At 48.6% G+C, this 27185-nt stretch overlaps 1 protein-coding gene across 2 annotated transcripts in view; it reads left to right on the top strand.

Moving 5' to 3' along the window:
* The first annotated feature begins 7141 nt into the window (after positions 1-7141).
* LOC142495795 (uncharacterized) overlaps positions 7142-27185 on the top strand; it is a 31859-nt gene continuing 11815 nt past the window's right edge. Inside the window, exons 1-2 of one of the 2 annotated variants that reach the window (XM_075601767.1) lie at positions 7142-7650; positions 17849-18000. The gene's annotated coding sequence lies outside the window, so the exon portion shown is untranslated. The remainder of the gene's footprint in view (positions 7651-17848; positions 18001-27185) is intronic. The other variant, XM_075601766.1, reaches the window with a different exon arrangement.

The following is a 27185-nucleotide window of genomic DNA, read 5'->3' as shown; positions in this document are numbered from 1 at the left end:
GACTAACAATTTATGTCATAGGACAAGCTTTCGAGAGTTATCCTCTCTTCTTCAGGTCAAGCAATACTGATATACAAATGAATCTATGGCCATATATATATGTATATGTATGTATATATGCAGTGGTTGACAAATCACCAAAAAATCTACTCGCCACACAAAAAAATCTACTCACCACCTAGTACCAAACGTGTGCTGCTTGGGCCAATATTTACTCACCCAGGGGTTAAATCCACTCGCCCAGGGCGAGCAAATGTATAGGTTTGTCGAACACTGTATATATGTATATATTGCAGAATAAATGAGTTCTCCATATATATATATACACACATACACACACATATATATATTTATATATACACACATATTACATATATATTACAGTGTTCGACAAATCAGCCAAAAATCTACTCGCCCAACCAAAAAATCTACTCGCCACCTAGTCCCGCCCCCAACCCCGCCCCTAGTCCTGCCCCCAACCCCGCCCCTAGTCCCGCCCCAAACCCCGCTTTAAAATAAAATATATAAATAAAATACATTTAATAAATTCCTAGTCAGAACAACATTCGTTTTTGACAAATGTATTTATTGTATTACATTATTCTACAATTAGTCCTTGTTACATGTGTGTGTGTAAATGTCGGATATAGAATTAAAAGCCTGGTGTGAATGACTAGTTTCCTGAACCCCTTAATCAGTGTCTGGATGCCCCCGCTTCACAATATCTAAAGCAGCAATCCCACCTGGGATCTTACCTGATCCGCAGTCCCTCAATGTCCAGGTACGCTCATTCCCGCAATGTTATACATTGGGGAGGTGTTCCCTACCTGTCTTCTGGGTTAGGGGGGGGGTTCCGATGTCTTCCGTGTGAAGCTTGAGCCAGATCTGGAAGAAAGCAGTATAGGGTAGTTAAGATTTCGGTGTAGTATAGGACAGTTAAGATATATAGGTAAATAAGAGTTCCAGATCCAGAGTGTGAGTGACAGAGAGAGAGAGAGTGTGGGGGAGAGAGAGAGAGTGTAGGGGAGAGAGAGAAAGAGTGTGGGGGAGAGAGAGAAAAAGAGAGAGTGGGGGAGAGAGGGAGAGAGAGTGTGGTGGAGAGAGGGAGAGAGAGTGTGGTGGAGAGAGGGAGAGAGAGTGTGGGGGAGAGAGGGAGAGAGAGTGTGGGGGAGAGAGGGAGAGAGAGTGTGGGGGAGAGAGGGAGAGAGAGTGTGGGGGAGAGAGGGAGAGAGAGTGTGGGGGAGAGAGGGAGAGTGTGGGGGAGAGAAGGAGAGAGAGTGTGGGGGAGAGAGGGAGAGAGAGTGTGGGGAAGAGAGGGAGAGTGTGGGGGAAAGAGAGAGAGTGTGGGGGAAAGAGAGAGAGTGTGGGGGAGAGAGAGTGTGGGGAGAGAGTGTGGGGGAGAGAGAGTGTGGGGGAGAGAGAGTGTGGGGGAGAGAGAGTGTGGGGGGAGAGAGAGTGGGGGGGAGAGAGAGTGTGGGGGAGAGAGAGAGAGAGTGTGGGGGAGAGAGAGAAAAAGAGAGAGTGGGGGAGAGAGGGAGAGAGAGTGTGGTGGAGAGAGGGAGAGAGAGTGTGGTGGAGAGAGGGAGAGAGAGTGTGGGGGAGAGAGGGAGAGAGAGTGTGGGGGAGAGAGGGAGAGAGAGTGTGGGGGAGAGAGGGAGAGAGAGTGTGGGGGAGAGAGGGAGAGAGAGTGTGGGGGAGAGAGGGAGAGTGTGGGGGAGAGAAGGAGAGAGAGTGTGGGGGAGAGAGGGAGAGAGAGTGTGGGGAAGAGAGGGAGAGTGTGGGGGAAAGAGAGAGAGTGTGGGGGAAAGAGAGAGAGTGTGGGGGAGAGAGAGTGTGGGGGAGAGAGTGTGGGGGAGAGAGAGTGTGGGGGAGAGAGAGTGTGGGGGAGAGAGAGTGTGGGGGAGAGAGAGTGTGGGGGAGAGAGAGTGGGGGGGAGAGAGAGTGTGGGGGAGAGAGAGAGAGAGTGTGGGGGAGAGAGAGAAAAAGAGAGAGTGGGGGAGAGAGGGAGAGAGAGTGTGGTGGAGAGAGGGAGAGAGAGTGTGGTGGAGAGAGGGAGAGAGAGTGTGGGGGAGAGAGGGAGAGAGAGTGTGGGGGAGAGAGGGAGAGAGAGTGTGGGGGAGAGAGGGAGAGAGAGTGTGGGGGAGAGAGGGAGAGAGAGTGTGGGGGAGAGAGGGAGAGAGAGTGTGGGGGAGAGAGGAGAGAGAGTGTGGGGGGAGAGAGGGAGAGAGAGTGTGGGGGAGAAAGGGAGAGAGAGTGTGGGGAGAAAGGGAGAGAGAGTGTGGGGGAGAAGGGAGAGGTGTGTGGGGGAGAAAGGGAGAGAGAGTGTGGGGGAGAAAGGGAGAGAGAGTGTGGGGGAGAAAGGGAGAGAGAGTGTGGGGAGAAAGGGAGAGAGAGTGTGGGGGAGAGAGAGAGAGTGTGGGGGAGAGAGAGTGTGGGGGAGAGAGAGAGAGAGTGTGGGGGAGAGAGAGAGAGTGTGGGGGAGAGAGAGAGTGTGGGGGGATGAGAGAGTGTGGGGGAGAGAGAGAGTGTGGGGGGAGGTTGTGGGGGAGAGAGAGTGTGGGGGCGAGAGAGAGTGGGGGGGAGAGAGAGAGTGTGGGGGAGAGAGAGAGTGTGGGGGAGAGAGAGAGTGGGGGAGAGAGGGAGAGAGAGCGTGGGGGAGAGAGGGAGAGAGAGCGTGGGGGAGAGAGGGAGAGAGAGTGTGGGGGAGAGAGGGAGAGAGAGGTGTGGGGGAGAGAGGGAGAGTGTGGGGGAGAGAGGGAGAGAGAGTGTGGGGGAGAGAGGGAGAGAGAGTGTGGGGGAGAGAGGGAGGAGAGTGTGGGGGAGAGAGGGAGAGAGAGTGTGGGGGGAGAGGGAGAGAGAGTGTGGGGGAGGAGAGGGAGAGAGAGTGTGGGGGAGAGAGGGAGAGAGTGGGTGGGGTGTGAGAGGGAGAGAGAGTGTGGGGGAGAGAGGGAGAGAGAGTGTGGGGGAGAGAGGGAGAGAGTGTGGGGGAGAGAGGGAGAGAGAGTGTGGGGGGAGAGAGGGAGAGAGAGGTGGGGGAGAGAGAGTGAGTGGGGGAGAGAGAGAGTGTGGGGTGAGAGAGAGAGTGTGGGGGAGAGAGAGAGAGTGGTGGGGGAGAGTGAGAGAGAGAGTGTGGGGGAGAGAGAGAGAGAGAGTGTGGGGGAGAGAGGGAGAGAGTGTGGGGGAGAGAGAGAGAGTGTGGGGGAGAGAGAGTGTGGGGGAGAGAGAGTGTGGGGGAGAGAGAGTGTGGGGGGAGAGAGTGTGTGGGGGGAGAGAGAGTGTGGGGGAGAGAGTGTGTGGGGGGAGAGAGTGTGGGGGAGAGAGAGTGTGGGGGTGAGAGGGAGAGAGTGTGGGGGAGAGAGAGTGTGGGGGGAAAGAGAGAGAGAGTGTGGGGGGGAGAGAGAGAGAGAGTGTGGGGGAGAGAGGAGAGAGTGTGTGGGGGGAGAGTGAGAGAGTGTGGGGGGGGTGAGAGTGAGAGTGTGGGGGGGGAGTGAGAGAGTGTGTGGGGGAGAGAAGAGAGTGTGTGGGGGGGAGAGAGAGGTGGGGGGAGAGAGAGTGTGGGGGGAGAGAGAGAGTGTGGGGGGAGAGAGAGAGTGTGGGGGGAGAGAGAGAGTGTGGGGGGGGTGAGAGAGTGTGGGGGGAGAGAGAGAGTGTGGGGGAGAGAGAGTGTGGGGTGAGAGAGAGTGTGGGGGAGACAGAGGAGAGAAACGGTGACACACACAGAGGGTGGGTGATACACAGAGAGAGAGAGGCTGGGTGAGTGACTGGCTGGGTGAGTTGTTTTGCTGGGTGAGCGGCTGGGTGCGGCAGGGGTGACTAGGGTGAGTGACAGACACTGACTGGGGGTGGGGGGGGTGACTGACACTGACTGGGGGTGGGGGGGTGACTGACACTGACTGGGGGTGGGGGGGTGACTGACACTGACTGGGGGTGGGGGGTGACTGAAACTGACTGGGGGGTGACTGACAGGGGGGTGACTGACTGGGGGGGTCGGGTTACTGACGGGGGGGGGTTACTGACTGGGGGGGGTTACTGACTGGGGGGGGGTTACTGACTGGGGGGGGTTACTGACTGGGGGGGGTTACTGACTGGGGGAGGTTACTGACTGGGGGGAGGTTACTGACTGGGGCAGGGGGTGACTGACACTGACTGGGGGTGGGGGGTGACTGAAACTGACTGGGGGGTGACTGACAGGGGGGTGACTGACTGGGGGGGTCGGGTTACTGACGGGGGGGGTTACTGACTGGGGGGAGGTTACTGACTGGGGGGGAGGTTACTGGACTGGGGCGGGGGTTACTGACTGGGGGGGGGGGGTTACTGATTGGGGGGGTACCTCTGGTGTCACACACATACACATACTCCCATACAAACATACATTCATTCACACACAAATTCTCCCACACACACAGGGGAGGAAAGGCCGCGACCAGCACCACGCTCCTCCAACACCCACCCGCGCCCTTCTCCCGCTCGTGTGGGGGGCAGGCCGACACCCCCCCCCAATCAGCAGGTGGGTGGGAGGCACGTGGCGAGGTATCCCCCACTGGGCGCCCCAGGTGACAGTCAGCCCCGCCGTGGCCGCCACTGCCCTGCTCCCCTCGCCGGCATGTCACAGTGCACAGCCAAGCTGCAGGCTGCTTCTTCCCCCCCAGCCCGCGGCGGCATGAAGCTCGTGGGGGGGGGGCCCATGCCGACATCCCCCCACCTCATGCGGCGGCTGCGCCATCATGAAGGTAGCTGGCGCATGGGAGGCACGTGGGAGGGCCGAGCCCCCCCCCGCCCCCCCGCAAGCCATCCGGGCTGCAGCAGCGGGGACCTCCCGCCCCCGGACATCGATCGGTGGATAGAGGGGAAGGGACAGGAGGAGGGGGAAGGGGACAGGAGCAGGAGGAGGGGAAGGGGACAGGAGCAGGAGGAGGGAGCAGGGGACAGGAGCAGGGGACAGGAGAGCTGCCGCGGTGGGGAGTAGGGAGCCATATGGGGACCAGGGGATCGCAGGAAAGGAGCAGAGGGGCCGCAGCATGGAGAGTACTTACCCTCCAACAGATCTCCAGCAGAAAGAATGCGCGAGCAGGGAAATTTCAGCGCGAACGGGGAAATTTAAAAAAAAAACACGTGCTGCTTGGGCAAATATTTACAATATTTATACGGGTTAAATCCACCCGCCCCGGGCTAGTAATGTATAGGATTGTCGAACACTGTTATATACACACACACACATATATCCCCACATAGGACAAAAGGTGACCCAGTGACATGTATAATGAGCAAATGCAGTGGTAGGTGACCTGGTGTACCTGGGGGCCGCATATGCCACCTTTAAGCCTTCAAAAGGGCCGCACATTACGCACATACATATGTGGTGCACAGACAGAAGGGACGTTGCAGCCGTCAGTAGAAGCTTCTCCCCTCCAATCAGCTTCTTGATGCCGGCGCACTGATGTATACTGTCCCACTTCTCTTACACTTGAAACTAGCTGATTAGTACAGGAGAAGAGCCGATTAGTACAGTGTTTATCAATGCACTGTCATTAGGGAACCGAGAGAGCGGGGAGAAACCAGGATCCACACCAGCAACATGCACACTCTCTCTGTACAGGGTCAAGAGGGAAAGTAGGCTGCTGTGGTTGTCAGTGGTTGGGAGCCACAGGTGAAGCCCCGGAGGGCCAGATGCAGCCCTCGGACTGCCTGCTGCCATCAATGGGTTAAAGAGTTAGTCCCACATAGGACCAATGGGAAGTTATACTTATGTTAGCACTGGATTAATTTAAAATAGCATAAAACAAAAAGTCAGACGCGCCTCAAAAATAAACAGAATTCAGGATACATAAAAGGGAATTCACACATCTGTGTGCTTAAAATATTACGCATGCAACATAAATGTATGGTATTACACTATTATGATACTAAATAACAGACTAGGGGCCTCATGCAGAGAGCAGCGCTAACAGGGAAAGCGGCATGTTTTGCCGAAATCTGCCTTTAGAAAGGCAGATAATGGCGAGTTTTAAAAAAAGCGCCATTTTTTTTTTTTTCCCTGAAACTCGCCGCGCGGCTGGAGAGAACCTAAATCTCTCCAGTGTTGAAAACGGCCGTATTCAGAGAGCCGCAAACGCCATCTAGTGGCTGTTCGCGCCAAAAAAATGGCGCGATTTTCAACATTTTGCTTCGCCAGCAAGAAGCTGGTGCTCGGCGGCCGATGGGGGAGAAAAAAAAAAAACGCGATTTTTTTCCCACTACAGTAGTTTCAACAGCGCTCATATCCGCTGGTTGAAACTCTCCATATGCAGACAGGATTCTAAATGCAGTTTTATGCCCTTTCTGCATATGGAGAAAAAAACTCTCCATTAAAGCTACTTTTTTTTAAACTCTCCAATTTATTCTAGCGCTGCTTTCTGCATAGGCCCCTAGATATGTTATAACATTAAAATAATTAAATGTACAGGTAGAAGGGAGTTTAAGAGATAGATAGATAGATAGATAGATAGATAGATAGATAGATAGATAGATAGATAGATAGATAGATAGATATACATGAATTCCACATAGGTAGCTTAGATCTTTAATCTAAACTAAGTAAATTATCATTATAAATCAAGTTTTACTATACATATATAATGTGTATATTTACCGTTTAGCCCTGATGCTCCAAATGAATCCCCATACAGTATATCCCCTTTATTCAGCCAAGAGGGAAAAGGAGGACAGAAACAAGTTGTAGGCTGGGGGTTCTGGGAGTTATGGTCCTGTTGCCTTTGACACAGCAGTATGTTTTCTGGAAATTGAACTACAACTCCCACAAGGCAATAAGAGGAGGAAAATACATCCCACGGAATCCAAATCTACAAAGCAAGGGATTCTGGGAGTTGTGGTCCTTCTTTTAACGTTTTTGTACCCAATAGATTCTGGGAGTTGTCGTCCTACTGCCTATAGCACTGCAGTAAAACTAGAACGTCCATTATGTTATGAAATGAGATAAGTATATCAGAGGCATCAGTTCTTTGACAATGAGGATCCTGGGAATTATGGTCCTTAATGTAATTTTGTGAATCCAATTAATTAAGATGTCTTGCGTCCTTTGGACTACGATTCCCATAGTTCCCTACTGAGTGATCGTAAAACAGTACTCGGGCTTTATGTGCGGGCTAATGAAACACTGATGGAAACCTTAGCTGGATGGTCATTGATGTTACAGGAGCCCGGGGTATTCAGGGCTCAATCTTTATTATTTAGAAAATAGAACTACACTTCCCATAATCCCTACTAGAGGAGATGACAAGTCATCCGATGTATTTAATATTCGGGGCGACAGAGGATTCTGGGAGTTGTGGAAATAACTACAAGTCCCATGATCTACAGTTTAAAGGAAGCTCAATGAGATTCATCGTGTGATGGGACTTGTAGTTCTTTTGGCTTTAACATCCGTAGAACCTTGGAACAATCAGAACTACAACTCCCTAAATCCCTTGCTGAGGACAGATCACATGGCACCCGCATGCCATTCAGCGAACAGATTCATGAACCTTCACACAACTACAGCTCACAGAGCGCTTTGCTGCGAGATCTGATGACATTTGGTAGTAGCCAATCAAGGACAGCATTTCTTGCTGTCTGACCCTTTTCTTCACACACAAAGGGTCCGAGCTTCATCAGGTAAAGAGATGATTATTTGGAAGGAAATTATTAATTGATCTTAATTTTTGATATGAGGGCCTGTTTAACAGAAGTGTTGTATTTATGTCTTTACCTATATCAACTTGGTTTGTTATATATATATATATATATATATATATATATATATACACACACACACACACACACACACACACACACACACACACACACACACACACACATTTATTTATTCATTTATGGTGGGTACGAAAAGTGACAAAAAACCCTCCACCATTAAGCATAAAGCAAATGGAAATATTACTGTGTCTAAGATATGCAAATGAGCACACAGTTATATTTCCATTTGAGATATATATGTGTGGGTGTGGAGAAAAAAAAACAAAGGGTGCAAACTAGTGTAACCAGATGTGTAAAGAAAACACCTGCAAGGATATAATACAATGAAAAGTTCAATGAGTAATATCCGGGACTGGGTGGAACCTAGAAACAAGAGAAATAGCCAATATGGTGAAGTATGTAAGTTTTAGTATCCCAAAGCGCTGCACCATAATCTGCTGTCCTGGGACAGACGGAGAGTTTGCGACGGGAGGGGGCGTGGTGGGGGGTTTGCAGGGGCGTGACCATGACCTCGCGGCTGGTTCGCCCTCAGTGGCTGAACCGCCAGCGGGGGTGTGGCCATGCCTCCATCGCACACTCTAAACTCAATTTCACAGTCTTTGCTGAAAACTTGTCGCACACCGCTGGGGAAATGTGTGCGACAAGGTAATAACTGGGTCCGGACGCACTGGGGGCCGGTGCTTGAACGGTGGGCTCTGTAGAAGGTACTGGGGCCGCAGCCTAAGTAAGGTCTGATGTGTTGTCCTCGGAAGTCACCGTCTCCTCTCTGACATTTGTACTTCAGACTCACTTCTCTATCTCCAAATCCCGCGACAGCCAAGCGATAACGCTGGATCGTGATGTCAGTATCCGGAAGAGCCTCCATCGGTACAGTCAGAGAAGTTTGCGATGTTTAAAATCCCAATTGCCTTAAATAAGTTTTGCAGTAAGATGCATTGAAATGCAAAATGTGCAAATTGGATTTGCATGGGTCTACAAATGTTAAAAGTTTCACTTCAACTCATACTGGAAATGCTCACGAGATTGATCACTTTATCAACTTTGATTCTACCAACATCATATACCTTGTTTAGTGCCCCTGTAAAAAACAGTACTGTATATAGGACTCACTACAAGGAAATTTAAATTATGTTTTGCTGAACATATCTCTAACATTCAAAAAGGTTTTAATCAGCATAATTTGTCCAAGCATTTTTCAGAATTTCACAACTGCAATCCTGCATATCTTATGTATAGGGATAGATAAATTGCCTCACAACTGGAGAGGAGGAGACACCAAAAATGCTATTTCAAGGTTGGAGACCATATGGATACACACAATTAGAACTCTTGTGCCTATGGGACTCAACGTTGATATAGATTTGGGTGCATTTCTTTCTTAAAAAGGTTATTTGAATATGTTTGAAATCAGAACCTCCTTTCTTTCATCCCTCTATATAAAGATATAATTATTAGTATGGAATGTACATCATTGTTTTGCCGCAGATTAATATGTTGTATACTTATTTTATTTATTTATTTATATTGTATTAGCATAGTATTAAAAATTGTATTTAACATGTTAATTATAAGATGTTACACATGGGTTCTTAATCTTCTACTAAGTATCTGCACCTGTCACCTGCATTGGACGCCTCTGTGGTTGGTACAAACAGCTATGACTGTGCCCAATCACAGCATTGTTCCACCTATTTAGGAGTGGTCTGCAGGTAAGACTACATACCCCTTGACAAAGTCTTCTGAGACTAAATGCGTAGGGCTATGGTAGTCCTGTCACTGAATTTTATCAACCTTATCTTACTGCAAGTTTTATTTAAGGCAATTGAGACTTTATACATCGCAAACTTCTCTGACTGTACTGACGAAGGCTCTTCCGGGTACTGACGTCACGATCCAGTGTTATCGCGGGATTTGGAGATTGAGGAGAAGTGAGTCTGAAGTACAAGTGTCGGAGAGGAGACGGCGTCTAACGAGGACAACACATCAGACCTTAAAGCTACTGTTTGCAGTTTTGCAGTGAAAGATTAGGATTTTATACTGAAATTACCATTTTTACCTGCTTTTTCGTAAGTAGGATTTGTATCTGCGATTTGGGATACTAAAACTTACATACTTCACCATATTGGCTATTTCTCTTATTTCTAGGTTCCGCCCAGTCCCGGATATTCCTCATTGGACTTTTCATTGTATTATATCCTTGCAGGTGTTTTCTTTACACATCTGGTTACACTAATTTGCACCCTTAGCTTTTTTTTTTTTTTATCCTTACATATTTCTTGGTATTGTGGCAGCATCTATTGTGTTATCTGTTGTTTGATTTAACATTTGCGCATCTTTATAATTACAATATATATGTATATACAGTGGTCGACAAATCACCAAAAAATCTACTCGCCACACAAAAAAATCTACTCGCCACCTAGTACCAAACGTGTGCTGCTTGGGCCAATAGGAGCTCGCCACGATGTTAAATCCACTCACCCGGGGCGAGCAAATGTATAGGTTTGTCGTTCACCGTGTGTGTGTGTATATATATATGTGTATATATATATATATATATATATATATATATATATATATATATATATATATTATATATATATATATATAATCTCTCAAAAATGAATAGACAATACTGTTCTGTGGCTAACTAAATGCTTTTATTTGTGAGAGCTTTTGAGACAAACTGATCTCTTCTTCCGGCGATGGTACATTGAATAAAGCAAGCAAAGATAAACTTTAAAAAAGTGCATATACTGTAGGAATGTTATCTGTGACTGAAACCTAACACACACACACACACACACACACCCCTGTGTAGTGTGCGATTTATGACTTGAGGTGTTAAATATTCCCTGAATGTTAGTGATGTAAGAGTGTGTGTGTGTGTGTGTGTGTATGTATGTAAATATAAATTGATAAAGAGCCCACAGTGTATACAGTGCTTTACAAAGTGTGTGTGTGTGGAGTGGGAGTGTATATCAATGGTGTGGGTAGGTGTGGAAATGTAAGAGGTTCTGGCATTACTAGAAGTGTGTGTAGATATTATGTGGTCCTCATTGGTGTATAGGGATAGAATTACATAGAGTATTTGTATGTGTAAGAGACAGGGATTATTTAACACCAAGTCATAAATCGCACACTACACAGGGCGGGGGATGTTAGGTTTCAGTTACAGGTAACATTCCTACAGTATATGCAATTTTTTTTAAAGTGTATCCTTGCTTGCTTTATTCAATGTATCATTGCTGGAAGAACAGATCAGTGTATCTCGAAAGCTTGCACATATACTGCACCGACACACTTTATTCGAGCAAATACCCGGTATGTACCTGGCAGATACCTGGAATGCGCCGCTCCTCACCTCTGACAAGCCCCGTTGCATTTGCCTTCCCAGCCTGGGTTCATGCCTGGCTGATGGGCGGCTGATCTGTTAAATGATAATGATTAGGATTTAATAGGCTGCAATGCTTCGCGTGTCTACCAGATGGCATAAATTCATGAATTGTAATGCAGTATATATATATGTACTGTGCAGTATTGCAGCCAGTGGGAATAAAATGCTTCAATCCCTGCTGGAAAATAACTCAATGCACTCGGGCAGAAAACAGTCACAAACCTCAATACACCCGGGTATACCCGAATTCGTGGGACTAGCCGAGCTCGAATAAAGTGTGTCGCCAGTGTAAAAGCAGTTCGTTAGCCACAGAACGGTATCGTCTATTAATTTTTGAGATATATATATATATATATATATATATATATATATATATATACTAGCTGATATACCCGGCGTTGCCTACGATGTAAATACATAATAGGTAGTATTATCTATAAATAGGGGAACAATAGGATGACTATTTGTGGAAAGGTTGTATAATAATGTTGAAAAGAAACATGGAAGAAAATGTAATACGATATTGTTGTTTAAAAATGGTTTATTGTAAAGACACCACAGTACAATGTATATTTTGGTGACATAAATTATGTAAAATGTGAGGTGTGTGTCCCACTAGGGTGTGAGTGGGTGTTCAGTATGGGTGGCGGGTGGGCAGTGAGCGCTGGCTGTGGGTGAGGGTCCTGCTAGGGTGTGAGGCGGCGGGTGTCTTGTGAGTGCGGGCGGTGGCTGGTCAGTGGTATCGGTGCGTAGGGGCGGGAGGCGGCAGGCATGTGTCGAGTGTGTTGGGTGGGTGAGAGGCGGCAGGTGTGTGTCGAGCGGGTGAGAGGTGGCAGGTGTCTGTTGAGTGCGGGTGGCGGCTGTGGGGCGCAGGGGTGTGAGGGGCGGGTGAGGGGAAGGCAGGGGCGGGGGGGGAAGGGGAGGTGTCACTGTGTGTGTTGCGCTGCGGCAAGGGGGAAGAGGTAGATGGTGAAGGAGAGGAGTGAGAAGGGGCAGGAAGGATAACGGAAGACAGGAGAGGAAGAGGAAGGAATCTCCTGAGTCATCACAGTATCCCCCCTTGAGGATCAATCCCCGAGTGATCCATCCACGGTTTAAGGGGGAATTTCTGGCGAAACTGCGACAGCAACCTTGCGGCGTGGACATGATGTGCCGGTACCCAGGACCGTTCCTCAGGACCGTAGCCCTTCCAGTGAACCAGAAACTGGAGTCCTTTTTTTGGAAATCCGTGAGTCGATGAGAGACTGAATCTCGTATTCTTGTTGACCCAGGGTGGCCACTGGTTTAGGTCTCCGAGAGGGATCCGGGAAATGAGGACTGGGCACAAATTCCTTCAGGTGGAAAACTGATGGAATTTTCATAGAGGGGGGAAGCTCAAGGCAATAGGCCACGGGATTGATTCTCACCAGGATTTTAAAAGGACCCAAGAATCTGGGGGATAGTTTGGGTGAAGGAGATTTGAGTCTGATATTCCTGGATGACAGCCAGACCAAATCACCAGGGTTAAATGAAGGACCTCTTTGATGGTGACGATCAGCTTTGATCTTTTGCTTAGCCACCGCAGACTGTAGGGACTTGAGAATCCTCTTCCAGGACTGTTGCAGGTTGGTGATATGAGAGTCGGCTGCAGGAACTCCAGAAGGAGAAGGTGAGAGAGGGAGACTACTGGGGTGGAACCCACAGTTAATGAAGAAGGGAGATTCCTGAGTGGATTCATTCTTTAAAGAGTTGATGGCAAATTCTGCCCATGGTAAAAGATCCACCCAGTTATCCTGCGAGTCGGAAATAAAGCATCTCAGATACTGTTAGAGGGTTTGGTTCATCCTTTCAGTTTGCCCGTTGGTTTGTGGATGATAACCCGAGGAAAACAGGAGGGATATCCCCAATCTTTGAGAGAGAGCTCGCCAAAATTTCGAAATGAACTGAGACCCCCGATCAGAGACGATGGAGATAGGAACGCCATGTAGCCTAAAGATCTCTCTGGAGAATACATCTGCCAAGGTAGCCGAGTTGGGAAGACCCTTGAGGGGAATAAAATGAGCCTGTTTTGAAAATCTGTCAACTTCAACTAAAATAGTATTCATCCCTTTGGACACTGGCAGTTCAACGATAAAGTCCATTGAAATGTGTTTCCAGGGTTGTTCAGGGATGGGAAGGGGTTGCAGAAGTCCAGAAGGCTTATGATGTAGGGTTTTACTCTGGGCACAAACGGGACAGGCGGAAGTAAAATTGAAAATATCCTGATTCATCCTGGGCCACCAAAAAGTCCGTTTTATGAGATCAGCCGTCCTCTTGAAGCCTGGATGACCAACTGCTCTGGAGGAATGACCCCAAAAGTAAGACTTTATGGCAGAAGCGTGGAGCTGCGTAGAGACGTCCTTCTGGTACCCTGAACCTCCTGGGGATATGTGCCTGTGCCTTATGGATCTCGTCCAATACATCAAAGTTGTTAGCCGAGACTATGCATTTGGCTGGGAGAATGGGTTCTGAGCTTTCTTTGGCCTCGGACTCGGAGGCAAACTGACGAGAAAGGGCATCCGCTTTAACATTTTTGGTACCAGGGATATAGGAGATGGTGTAGTTGAAGCGGGAAAAGAAGAGTGACCAGCGAACCTGGCGGGAGCCCAAGCGGCGAGCACCCTCAATATATAACAACTTTTTGTGGTCGGTGAGAATGGCGATTGTTTCTTTGGAACCCTCTAACAGATGTCTCCATTCCTGGAGAGCCAACTTAATGGCCAGCAGTTCACGATTACCGACATCATAATTATTTTCTGCTTCTGCTGAAAATTTCCTTGAAAAAAAACCACAAGGATGGAGTTTCTCTTGAGGAGAAGTCCTCTGGGACAGAACTGCGCCAGCTCCTACGTCTGAGGTATCAACCTCCAAAGTAAAGGGAAGTGGGGTATCCGGATGATGCAGGATGGGGGCAGAGAAGAACGCCTTCTTGAGGGTCTCAAAGGCTATGATGGCCATTGGTGACCAGGATGAGACATCGACGCCTTTCTTGGTCAAGGCGGTGATGGGAAGGGCAATGGAAGAATTTTTTTTGATAAACTTCCTGTAATAATTGGCGAAGCCAAGAAACCGTTGCACCGCTTTGAGCGAATTAGGGATTGGCCAATCGAGAACCGCCTTCAACTTCTCTGGGTCCATGGAGAAACCTTGGCTGGAGATGATATACAGTAGCCTAGGAAGGCTGTGGAAGCCTGGTGAAACAAACATTTTTCCATCTTGGCGTAAAGACGGTTGGAACGTAGCCTGGAGAGCACAAGTTTGGTATGCTGGATGTGTTCCTCAAGATTTTTAGAAAAAATAAGGATGTCGTCCAGATAGACAATAACAAAGGTACCCAAAACGTCACGGAAGATGCCGTTCATAAATTCCTGAAAGACGGCCGGGGCATTACACAACCCAAAGGGCATAACAAGTGTAATGCTTGTAAAAAGTGAAAATGCAAAGGGCATATTCATAGTGTCCAGAACAAGTGTTTAAATGCTGTTTTCCACTTGTCTCCCTCCCTTATGCGAATGAGATTATAGGCACCCCTTAAGTCAAGTTTTGAAAAAATAGAGGCCCCCTGGAGACGATCAAACAGTTCAGAAATAAGCGGATACCTGTTTTTCACCGTGATCTTATTGAGTCCGCGGAAGTCTATGCAAGGCCTTAGAGATCCATCCTTCTTCTTCACAAAAAAAAAAAACCCGCACCGGCAGGAGAGGTGGAGTTGCGGATGAAACCTTTCTCGAAGTTCTCTTGAATATAAGTAGTCATGGCCTCGGTCTCCGGGATGGAGAGTGGGTAAGACTTAGACTTCGGCAGGACAGTCCCGGGGATGAGGTCGACCGGGCAATCGTACGGGTGGTGAGGAGGAAGGACCTCTGCTTGTACCTTGTTAACACGTCCGGATCCGCCGGCGTAGTATCTGCGGACGAGGGCCACTGGATGGGCACGGTACCGGACCAATCAATGCGCGGATTGTGGAGTTGAAGCTAAGGCAATCCTAATATAATTTGTACTGAAGGAGACTGGAAAACGTTAAAGACAATTACCTCCTTGTGACCATCAGCCAGGGTCAAGGTAAGAGGAATAGACTCCCAAATGATGAAAGCCGGCTGGAGTGGTCGTCCGTCGATGGCCTCAAGACCAACTGGGTTCTTCCTTCTGACCATGGGGATTTGATTCTCCTCTGCAAACTGCTGGTTCAGGAAATTACCGCCCGATCCGGAATCTATGAATGCTTCGACCTTTACGACAAGGTTGGGACCATCCAGTGTGGCTGGTAGCATCAGCTTCTTTGGGAGCGTTTTGGAAGGAGAGGGGTTAGGAGAGACAGTACCCAGTAGAAGCCCCTCTACCTTTACTGGTTGTGCCCGTTTCCCGGCTTCAAGAGACAATTCTGGAGACGATGTTCCGAGGAAGCACAATAGAAACACAGCCGGTTCTGGCGCCGACGCGCTCTCTCGGTTGCCTGGAGTTGTTGACTGCCAACCTGCATAGGTTCCGAAGACTCCAGAGCCAGGAGAAGAGTGGCGACTGACCTGTGAGACATAACAGAGGAAGAAGAACGGGAACAGTGCCTCTCGTGTCGTCGCTCCTGCGTGCGCTGATCCATGCGTACGCTCAGGTTGATGAGTTCCTCCAGGGACATATGCCGGGCGTGAGTGGCCAGATCGTCTTTCAACGTATCTGAGAGTCCGTGCCAGTAAGCCGCTGCGAGCGCCTCATCATTCCATTGCACTTCGGCGGCTAGCGTACGGAACGCGATGGCGTATTTGGCAGCTGAATTTCGACCCTGAGAAACATGGAAGAGAGAGAAGGCAGCTGTCTCGTGCCGTGCGTGGGTATCAAAAACAAGTTGGAATTCACGTCTGAATAACATATAATCTTGCATTATTTCGTGACCACGTTCCCATAGAGGAGAGGCCCAGGCAAGGTTCCAAACGTCCTGGTACTCTTTTCGTCTTGACGTTCCAGCCGCGACCACTACGTCTTTTCAAAACTTGGCTCCTGAAAAGCGGGACTTAGAAAATTTCTGAATCCCGCTCGCATCTATTTCTCTCTGAGCATCTTTTGGTCAATTCAAATCTGCTGCTGCTGTCTTGGCGCTTAGAATCTCAAGACCTGATAGGCTGCTAGGTTTCTTATAGGATTTTCAGTCCCATTCACAAAACGCTACAGGCAATCAGCGCGTGGGAATATTCCTACCAGCCTATCACAGATTTGCCGGTACTCTGAAGCCGGGTGGGCACTGATCTCAATTCTGGTAAGGGGCATGTGCCAGCCTGGCACCTCTGCCACTTAGCTTATTGAACCCCTTATTGTGCCAGGCTCCTCAAAGTCTGGGGATTTGCAAATGGTTGCCGAAAAGCCCATATTCATGTCAGGACGTGGGTACTTGAGTATAACTCTGGTACTCCATCCGCCCTAACACCTTGGCATCTCTGAGACTTTCAAGTCCGGGACCCGACCAGACACAGTGGCACCAAGCTTGGTGGCATATGGTCTCTCGGAACCACGGACATGGAAATTCCCCAGTTCATATACAGGGCATATACATAAACTCTGTTATACACCATGTTCATAAAAATCATACAAAATTCTTCTAAGTCCCTCATCCCCTAGGATCTACTTGAAAGATGTGCACGTTCATTTTCAGAGCTCCTAGACCTTCCTTTAAGATGTTTTGATAAAAGTAGCTTCAAATAATGCTTAGGTTCATTTTCAGGGTTGCTTCAATTGTACCGAAGCTGGACTTAAGAAATAATTTTACTCTCGCAACCTTATACATACAGTAGTTGGAGATACCCCGAACCCATCACCGGGTCTGGGGGTTTGGCATATACTGTAGGGGACTCCCCTTAAACCAGGGACCCCTGACTATACACGGGATACACATATCCCTATGCCCCTTTTTACCTCTGGTCTGTGCTGAAGCAGGGACTCCTGGCGGTGATCTGCAAGAACTGTTAGGAATGTGAGCACACAGCGCAACAGGCGAAACTCACGGCTCTCTTTACACTGCTCAGACCCTTCCGCTACAACCACGCAAGCCACCTTCTGCCGCATTACTTACCCCTCGGCATGGTAGGACGCTCCACGAGGTACTTCCTCCACGCTCTGCGCCGCAGCCGTCGGCGCGGAATCGCCGCTCCACGCGCACGCGCGCACCCCACGTTGCTTCCTCTCATGCGCACGTCAGACATACAGCGCATACCTCCTACTGTCTCTGTACGTTCTCCCTACCTAACAATTAGATTGTAAGCTCCTCGGGGCAGGGCCTCCTCTTCCTTAATGTTACTTTTATGTCTGAAGCACTTATTCCCATGACCTGTTATTTATATTATCTGTTAATTATTTGATTACCACATGTATTACTACTGTGAAGCACTATGTACATTAATGGTGCTATATAAATAAAGACATACAATACAATACACAACAGCCCCTGAACTTATCCCCGCTCAGGCTCCGCCCCCAAACAACGCACGGTTACAATCTGGCTCTTGCTGAGTGTCACCTGGGTTCTAGGAACAGCAGCCAATGCGCTGAAGCTCCCTGGACTCCTCCAAGCACGCCCCCTCTCCTGGTTGGCTGTTCCAGCTTTATATACCCTCTCTGTTCTGTGATTCCTCGCTCGTCATAGTTTTTGTATGGGTGATTCACAGTGCTTGTTTTTTGATTCTCTCGGTTTTGATGCAGCTTGGCAGACTTCCTCTTTGGCTCTCGACTTCGGATTGTTCCTGTTTATATACCTTCTGGCTCCCTTCAACCACGGCTCTCACCTTGATCCTTCCGTACTACTCCTACCCCTGATCTCGGCAACGACAACGACCATTCTTCTGTAAAAAACGGTACCGGCAAGTATTCACGCAATACCCCCATCTGGCCTGGCACCATCTAATACCACAACCCGGACACGTCCCTCGCTCTGTCGGTGTGTGTATTCATACCTGCTGCCTCAGTTCTAGGGACAGGTCTGGTCTGCTGGCTACTCCAGCGTAACAAGAACGTTTTCAGGATAGGATTTTGACTGGAGCATTGTGCTTCAAGGTATCCGAGAATCGGTCCTGATTCCCTGCTACCTTTTTGGGATATCCAGTAACGCTGGCACCCCGCTACATAGCCACAATCTAAAAAGACTTTCTCTGCAAAACCCACCCTGAACCTCATAGCCTAGCAATCTCTGCTTGCTGGCACTCCTGGAAAGGCAAAAACACAAAAATCCTTTATTGCCGCATATGTCCATACAATGCATAGTACTACATGCACAACAGCCAGGTCCAAGAGCTGACACTCTAGGACCCCACCACATGACTCAGGGGCAACCAAGAGGGCTTGACCTTTATTGGTGAGCCTGGTTACCCCTTCACCGTCACAGTCGGTCACTGTGACACTGAGGGGGTAACCAGGCTCAAATTAAGGTTAAGCCCTGCTTTGGTTACCCCTGATCTGAGTATAAAGGTTCAAGAGAGTCAGCTCTTGAGCCCAGCAACGTTATTTGCATATTCTGTAATTTGTGTTGATAAAGAATTGTTGTGTTTTTACCTTTCCAGGCATGCCAGCGAACAGGGATTGCTAGGGCATGAGTTTCAAGGGGGGCTTTGAGGAGGAATTGTTGTCACAATGTGCCTAGGTAGTTGGGGTCCGGAGTTGTCGGTTCCCCTAAAAATATGCCCGGGAATCATAACTTATTTTCTGATACATGTAGGCACATTGTCCCGGCAATATCTCCCCTTGGAAATGCTTGCGTGGCTCACCGCTAAGGTTCCCTGCTTCAGCATAGCCCAGAAAGGTAAATCAGGCACAGAGATGAAAATTGTCCCTGTAACATAAGGGGATCCCTAGGTTAAGGGGGGTAACCCAGTTAATGCCCAGGTAGCCCAGAACCTATATATTGGGTTCATGGGTGCTCCGGCCGGAAATAAGGTTGTGAGGGGACTCTCGGGGTCCAGTCTAAGAACTATAGATAATGTGTGGGGAATAAAGGCTGATAGAAATAAAAGTATACTATTCTATTCCCCATACAAAGGGCTTAGGGATGTATTAAGGCCTATTTTTATTAATACATTCAAATGTACTGTAATGAGCTGGGACTTTCGGAAGTGGATGTTCAGACAGGCTGCCAAGGCTACCAAGTTGGTGCCAGTAAGTCTGCGGGACAGCAAAGTTGAAAGCAACCATAGGATGCTAGAGGTGTGAAAGCCATTTGGGTAGCAGGGTAAGGCTCAAGTACCCACGTCCTGGGAACAATGGCAGTCGTCCGGGCTGTCATTTGTTCTGCCGACCTAGAGGAGCCTTACCCAGCAGGTGGCATGAGATAGCCAGGGACAGAGGTGGCAAACTTGTGCATGTCACTTGGAAATTTCAGATTTCACCCAGACCCGGCTTTTCCTACCGGCTTCACTCTGATTGGCTGCTGAGAAAGTTCCCACACCGTGATTGTCTGTAGTATTTTGTGAATGAAGCTCAGAAATACTATAAGAAGCTGTGAGCCAATCAAATTATAGATCTACAGTAGAAAGAGCACGGGCAGGCTTTTCAAAAGTACTCTCGCACATATAGCAGAGTACCGGCTTCAGTTTTCAACCTGAGAAGCCTGCCCGAAAAGTTTCTAAGTCCCACTTTTTCCGCCCAAGTTTTAATAATCCAACGTAGCGGTCACGGCTGGGAATGCAAGCCGATTTTAGTTCCAGGAGTTTGGTACTAACCCCCAGTCAAAAAGAGTCCAAGTTCTCAGAAGAAAAGGGAGCAGTGGCATGTGGATCTTCACGCCGATTTGGGAACCAGAGGATTTTGGGCTAAGTCAGGAGAAGACTCTTATTTAGAGTTCCCTGCACCTAGAACAGTCAAGATTTTGACCCTCATACCCCTAGTTAGTGTGCTTTTCATCTGTATTTTGTGTTTCACTGTGTGCATGCCTATTTAAGCGAATAAACTACAATTTATTTCACTATCCTGTTTTGCTCAATGAATGATCCTGGTTAAAAAGTGTAAACTGCCTGGTATCCGAGTGACAGCCACTAAATCCCTACAGTACCATTGCATCTCCCTGATCCCATCCTCAATCCTCTACACCTGGACACTGAACACAGTCTGGTGCAGGGACTGCTAACCCCAGGGGTCTACCGGGCGATCAGCGCACTGTGTCCCGCTTGGACATCCATAGCAGAGACCCTCTGTCTCCCTACCATCTCTCGCTTCCACTCCCACAGGGGAGCTACGAGCTGGAGAGCTGTCTCCCCCTGCTCCATGAAGCTTTCCCTAAACCTCCAAGGAACCACTACATGGTCGCTTGCTGTCTCTGAACTAGCTGGTCCTGTGTCTGTTACCCAGCCAAAACGCATACCCTGGTCCAAAAGCAAATCGGCATCTGCCTGCGCCACCTCCCAGTACCACTCACTGAGCTCTGGTAGTTCCCTTTCTGTCACAAAATCAGGCAAAAGGTAACAATGGGGAACATCATACACATAGAGGCACTGTTCGGGCATGGTCTAGCTTACCTGCCTGGTCCCCTCGGGGCCTCTATGCCCGTGGGCTACAAAGGCAGGGGAGCGATGGTCTGTGGGGTGGACTCCTAAAGCTGGGGAGCAAAACCCACCTCGGTGGGCGACGGTGCCGACTGTACCCCCGCCTGGACTTCTGCCTGTCACGATGGACACCAACTTTATCAACACATTTATATTTCTGGTTACTTGATTGAACAGAACAAGTTGCAAAATAAATTGTGATTTATTTCCTTAATAGACAAACACACGACATCTGCAGAATACATTTAAAACAACACTTACTGGGATAAGGGAACAAAATAAATTGTCCATGGAACAAAATAAATTGTCCTTTGCTTGCAAGTGCAAGAAATGCAGCCTTGGTTTAAAGGTTCTGTGGCCAGATCACAAGTTGCTGATCTGATATCTCAGCCACCTCAAACTATTTTGTGGAACTCCGTTAGAATTCGTTCCAGAGTCACCAGGGCTAACGAATTCCGAAGTTTGTGGCAAATCCTTGGTTACGTTGTTATTAACTGTAGAGGGAGAGGGCGATTGGCCCAGTATTAAAGGGGTTACACCCCATATGGCCACCCCCTGACCTCACTTGGGAGACAAGGGTTTAACTGGACTAAGGTCCAGTAATGTGTTTTTTACCCTGCTTCAGCACTCAAATGTGTGTTCCCTGATAACCATGTATTCGCCCCATTCCAGTGTCTGCGCCAAAACTCACACTGGGACCCGTTCAGGAGGAGAAGGGTTAATAGTTAGGAAGTGATTATAGCCCTTTGTTCCATTTTCCCGCCTTTGCAGGCTCCATTTTGCAGTTCCCCATAGGCCGCCGTTGCAGCTCCATACACTCCTATGAGGATTCCGGCGATTTGGGCCCGTTCTCAGAGAAGACCTGCAGGTGGCACCCGAGAGGAGGAGCGGCGATTTCCCCATTGTAAGTCAATGGAGCCATTCATTTCAATGGGGATCCCTCGAAGCCGACCTCCAGGAATGGGTTGGCAGCCATCCAAACCTCAGACCACAATACCGAATACATTATCTGAAAGAGAGCTTTGATCACTCCCTGGTCAAGTTCAGGGTCAATTGGCGTGGGAAACTTAGGTTCTAGGGCACTGTGACATGGTAAATAAAAGCCACCAGTTATATGCCTGGAAAAACTATGTCTAGTCTGCAGTGTAGCACTGACTAGGTTAAACTTCAGCTGGGAACCTCAGGGCAATTAGTTGGATCCCAGCTGCCTAATCAAGGTGTGTTAAAACCCAGGTTTGGACACATGGAGCTTGCTGTTGATGAGAGAGGAGTAAGCTGCTAAAGTGATTCCTGAAAACAAGGTCTGAGTAGCAAAGTAGTGAAACTGAACTGTCTGTCCCCTGCATAGAAAAAGGGTATCTGCATATATATAAAGTGTCTGCTAAAGAGAAACTGTTTTGTTCGGTTTGCTGAAGGAAAAGCCATTTTCGTTTGTTGCTGAAAAAGAGCTATTTTTGTTTTATGTGCTGTATATTTTTCAAGGCAAAATAAAACAGCCTTGTCAAGAAACCCACGTGTGTAGTTGCATGTACCCTGCAACATATGGTGTCAGAAGTGGGATTTGATTTTTTTTTTCAAAAGGCTCCTGTAGTTAAAGGGCCACACACACACACACACACAAGAATGGAAGAAATGTTGAAAGCGTTTCTGTGCGAGCAGGCCCGGCTGCAAGCGTAGAGAGATGAAAGACTACAGACAGCACAGGATGAGCGGATTGCCAAGCTGCTGACCCAATTCCAAGGGTCTGCTGGTGCAGAACTGGCCAGCAGACCCCCGATACTCCTGAGGAAAATGGCTCCGAATGAGGATCCAGAGGCTTTTTTACCAACATTTGAAAGAGTCGCCGAAGCTCAGGGGTGGGCTGCAGATCGCTGGGCAACTGCTTTGGCCCTGCTCCTCATAGGTGAAGCCCAGGCCTCATATCAGGGCCTCCCTACAGATCAGGCAATGGACTACCACCAAGTAAAAGCCGCCATACTGGATCGCTTAGGTCTGACCCCAGAGACCTACCGGCAGCAGTTCCGGAACATGAAGTACACCGCTAAGATGAGACCCCGGGTCCTCGCTCAGCGATTATTGGACTTGTGTATGCGCTGGATACAACCCGAGGAGTGCACTAAGGAGGCAATTCTTGAGCAGGTGGTTTTGGAACAATTTCTACAAGTAATACCCCCCCCCCCCCCCGCACGCTCGTGGGTAAAACGCCACGCTGCTGAAACCCTAGCTTTGGCTGTCCGACTCGGGGAGAAATTCCTTGGGGCTGAGCAGCAGGGGAGTGTCCTGGACCCGACTCCACCGGCACTTGCGGACGCCCAAAGAGGGAGGTCGGATCAATGGGGAACCAATGGCCCTTCACGGAACCGCCAAGTCCAACGGAAGGAGCACTCGTTCCAGCAAGGACGGAGTCCAAATGCTGGTCCCCGCAGAGACCCTCATCTCCTTCTGGATGTCGGCTCGTCGCAAAGTGAGAGGAACTTCAGAGGACGTCGCCCACAGGACCCACCAGATGCCTGGTCTCCAGTAACCGGTCCAGCGGAGCGCTATCCACAGCCCCCTCCTGCGAGGGAACCCTCTCCATGTTCTGCCTGCGGAGAACAAGGCCACCGGTATGTGGACTGTCCACTGATGGATTGTTCATTCAGCAGAACCGTCGCCTCGGCTTTTTCTGGGGAAAATTACAAGCCCTGGCTTCTTCCAGCCCTGATTGGGGGAAAAAACATCCAGGCCCTTGTAGATTCGGGCTCTGGGAAAACTCTGGTCCTCCACAAACTGTTACCGTCCAACGTGTGTTCTTTTGACTCCCCATGGAGCATTGAATGTATACACGGCGATGTAAAACCTTATCCGACGGCCAAAATCCGGCTACAGGTGAGGAGGCTTACCTCGAAGTAGGAGTCGCCCCTTGGCTACCTGCCCCTGTTGTGCTCTGTCGGGACTGGCCTTTCTTTGCGGACCTAATGGCCCCAGTCTTTCACGAGGAACCTCCTTCTGGGGCTCAGGAGAACCCTGGCAAACTGTTCCCCTTTTCGGCAGACCTTTTTCCCAGTAGACACTGGGTTCAAAAGACTCGGAAGCAAAGACGCTTAGACAAACAGGACTGGTTGCAGAAATCTGGGTCTCAAGGTGACAATTCTAGTAGTCAGAGGTCACAAGTGATGGCTGGGGATGGCCAAAGGGAGGGGGATATGGGCTCTGGAAATTTACCAGACCTGTACCTCCCTGACTTTCGCCAGAAGCAAAGGGAAGACCCAGTCCTTGCGAGACAGTATGACAAGGTGGTGAAAATTGATGAACAGATTTTAGATGCACAAGGGGTGATAGTATTCCCCCATTTTGAGCTATCAAAAGATATCCTATATAGGGTTAATAGGCAGACACAAACAGGGGAGGTCACCAGACAGATATTGGTTCCCAAGGCGTTTGTTAAATCTGTGTTCACTCTAGCCCATACTGTCCCTTGGGGTGGTCACCTGGGCTGGGATAAAATATTGGACCGTATTTGATCCCGATCCTATTGGCCAGGGATGCATAGTGATATTGCTAAGCTATGTGCAGCATGGCCGGAGTGCCAGCTAACTAGTTCAAAAGGACAAAAACCAGCCCCTTTGGTTCCTCTACCCTTGGTGTCAGTTCCCTTTTAGAGGATTGGGGTAGACTTGGTAGGACCTCTAGAACCTTCTGCGAAAGGACACAGGTTTATCCTTGTAATAGTGGACTATGCAACAAGGTATCCTGAGGCGTTCCCCCTGAGAACAGCAACGGCGAAGCAAGAAGCCAACAAGTTGTTGGAACTGTTCTCACGGGTTGGACTTCCCCAGGTTATGTTGACAGACCAAGGTACAAATTTCATGGCTAAACTGATGCAGGATGTCTTAAAGTTACTAGAGGTCAAGTCTGTTCGGAGATCGGTCTACCATCCACAGACTGACGGATTGATGGAGAGATTTAACCGAACTCTAAAAGGGATGCTGAGGAAATTTGTAGACTCAGAGAAGAGAGCCTGGGATGAACTTCTCCCTTTTCTGCTGTTTGCAGTGCGGGACGTTCCCCAGGCCTCCACGGGATTCTCTCCATTTGAATTGCTCTATGGCCGCCAACCCCAGGGTATCCTAGACCTCATAAAGGAGTCCTGGGAGGAACAGCAGTCCCCTTCTAAGAATACCCTGCAATATGTACTAGACCTTAGGAAGCGCCTAGATGTGGTCGGCCATTTTGCCAAGGAGAACCTTAGATCAGCCCAGGACAGTCAGGAGAGACATTACAATCAGAATGTTCGCATGAGTGTTTCACCCAGGAGACCAGGTGATGTTATTGTTACCCAGTTGCGAGAGTAAACTCCTGGCCAAATGGCAGGGCCCATTCGAAGTACTCCGCCGTATGGGTGATTTGGATTACGAGATCGCTCAACCAGGGTCCAGGAAGGGTAAACAAATTTACCATGTGAACTTGCTGAAACCCTGGAAGATGCAGCGGTCTCTTCATCCACCTGGTGGAGGAGGAAACGGACTTGGGTCCTCAGCCTCCACAGGAGAACATCGTGAGTGACGATAAAATCCCAATGGGTAAACAGTTGTCCTCTGAACAGAAAGGGGACTTGTTAGCAATAATTACACAATTCCAGGATGTTTTTTCTGACTTACCAGGACAAACTAACTTAATTTCCCATGCAATTGAGACAGCACCTGGGGTAAAAGTACGTTCCCGTCCTTATAGGTTACCTGAAAATCGTAGGGCTCTGGTAGAGAAGGAGGTACAAGAAATGTTACACTTAGGAGTGATTGAGGAATCATGCAGTGAGTGGTGTAGTCCACTAGTTATAGTCCCTAAACCCGATGGGAAGGTAAGATTTTGTGTGGACCTCCGAAAGGTCAATGCGGTATCCAAGTTTGACGCATATCCGATGCCAAGGGTGGACGAATTAATTTACGCCCTTGGTAAAGCGGAATATATATCCACGTTGGACTTGACAAAAGGATACTGGCAAATACCCTTAGAGGAAAAGTCCAAATGCAAAACAGCCTTTGCCACTTCCATGGGTTTATACCAGTTTGTGACAATGCCATTTGGACTGCATGGAGCCCCAGCCACATTTCAGAGACTCATGGATAAGGTACTGAGGCCCCATAGGACTTATGCCGCAGCCTACCTAGATGACATTGTCATTTATAGTAAACACTGGCGGGCCCATCTAAATTGGCTGAAAGCGGTCCTCAAATCTCTGAGAGGCAGGGCTCACAGCCAACCCTAAGAAATGTGTTTTGGGTAAAGCGGAAACCAAATATTTAGGGTATGCAGCGGGGGGTGGAAAAGTAAGGCCACTAGCCGACAAGGTAGCTGCCCTGAAAGAAGTTCCGACCCCCCAAACAAAAACGCAGGTACGCTCTCTGCTGGGTTTAGCAGGGTACTACCGGCGGTTCATCCCCAACTATTCGGAAGTGGCAGCCCCTTTAACGGACCTCACAAAAAAGTGTGCCCCTACACAAGTGGTGTGGTCAAGGGATTGTCAGAGAGCCTTTGAGGACATTAAAAGGTGTCTATTAGAGGGTCCCATCCTTAGAAGCCCAGACTTCAACAGCCCTTTTATAGTGCAAACAGATGCATCAGAGATAGGGCTAGGGGCAGTGTTGTCACAACAGTTTGAGGGAGTTGAACATCCTATCCTTTTCCTGAGTAGGAAATTGTTCCCAAGGGAAAAAAATTACTCAGTGATTGAGAAAGAGTGCCTCGCAGTAAAGTGGGCAAGCGAGGCTTTGAGGCATTACCTGGCAGGAGTCCATTTTACTTTGGTGACGGATCATGCTCCACTGAAATGGTTAAATAGCATGAAGGATTCTAATGCTAGATTGACTAGGTGGTATATGGCCCTCCAACCCTTCTCATTTGGGATTCAGCATAGGCCGGGAAAAGAGAACGCAAATGCTGACTTCTTTTCTAGAGAAGTGGTGGATGGTCGGGCTTCAGCCGTGCGTAGCCCCAGCCACACACTAACAGGGGAGGAATGTGACAGGGAAAATAAAAGCCACCAGTTATATGCCTGGAAAACCTATGTCTAGTCTGCAGTGCAGCACTGACTAGGTTAAACTTCAGCTGGGAACCTCAGGACAATTAGTTGGATCCCAGCTGCCTAATCAAGGTGTGTTAAAACCCAGGTTGTAGACACATGGAGCTTGCTGTTGATGAGAGAGGAGTAAGCTGCTAAAGTGATTCCTGAAAACAAGGTCTGAGTAGCTAAGTAGTGAAACTGTGAACTGTCTGTCCCCTGCATAGAAAAAGGGTATCTGCATATATATATAAAGTGTCTGCTAAAGAGAAACTGTTTTGTTCGGTTTGCTGAAGGAAAAGCCATTTTCGTTTGTTGCTGAAAAAGAGCTATTTTTGTTTTGTGTGCTGTATATTTTTCAAGGCAAAATAAAACAGCCTTGTCAAGAAACCCACGTGTGTAGTTGCATGTACCCTGCAACAGGCACCCAGGAATAAAATTATTTTTGCCCCTAGATCCTAGGAACTCC

The sequence above is a fragment of the Ascaphus truei genome, chromosome 5 (assembly GCF_040206685.1).
Source record: "Ascaphus truei isolate aAscTru1 chromosome 5, aAscTru1.hap1, whole genome shotgun sequence".
NCBI classification, from domain to species: domain Eukaryota; kingdom Metazoa; phylum Chordata; class Amphibia; order Anura; family Ascaphidae; genus Ascaphus; species Ascaphus truei.
The sequence above is the reverse complement of the archived record's forward strand: the minus strand, read 5'-3'. Positions and strand labels throughout refer to the sequence as shown.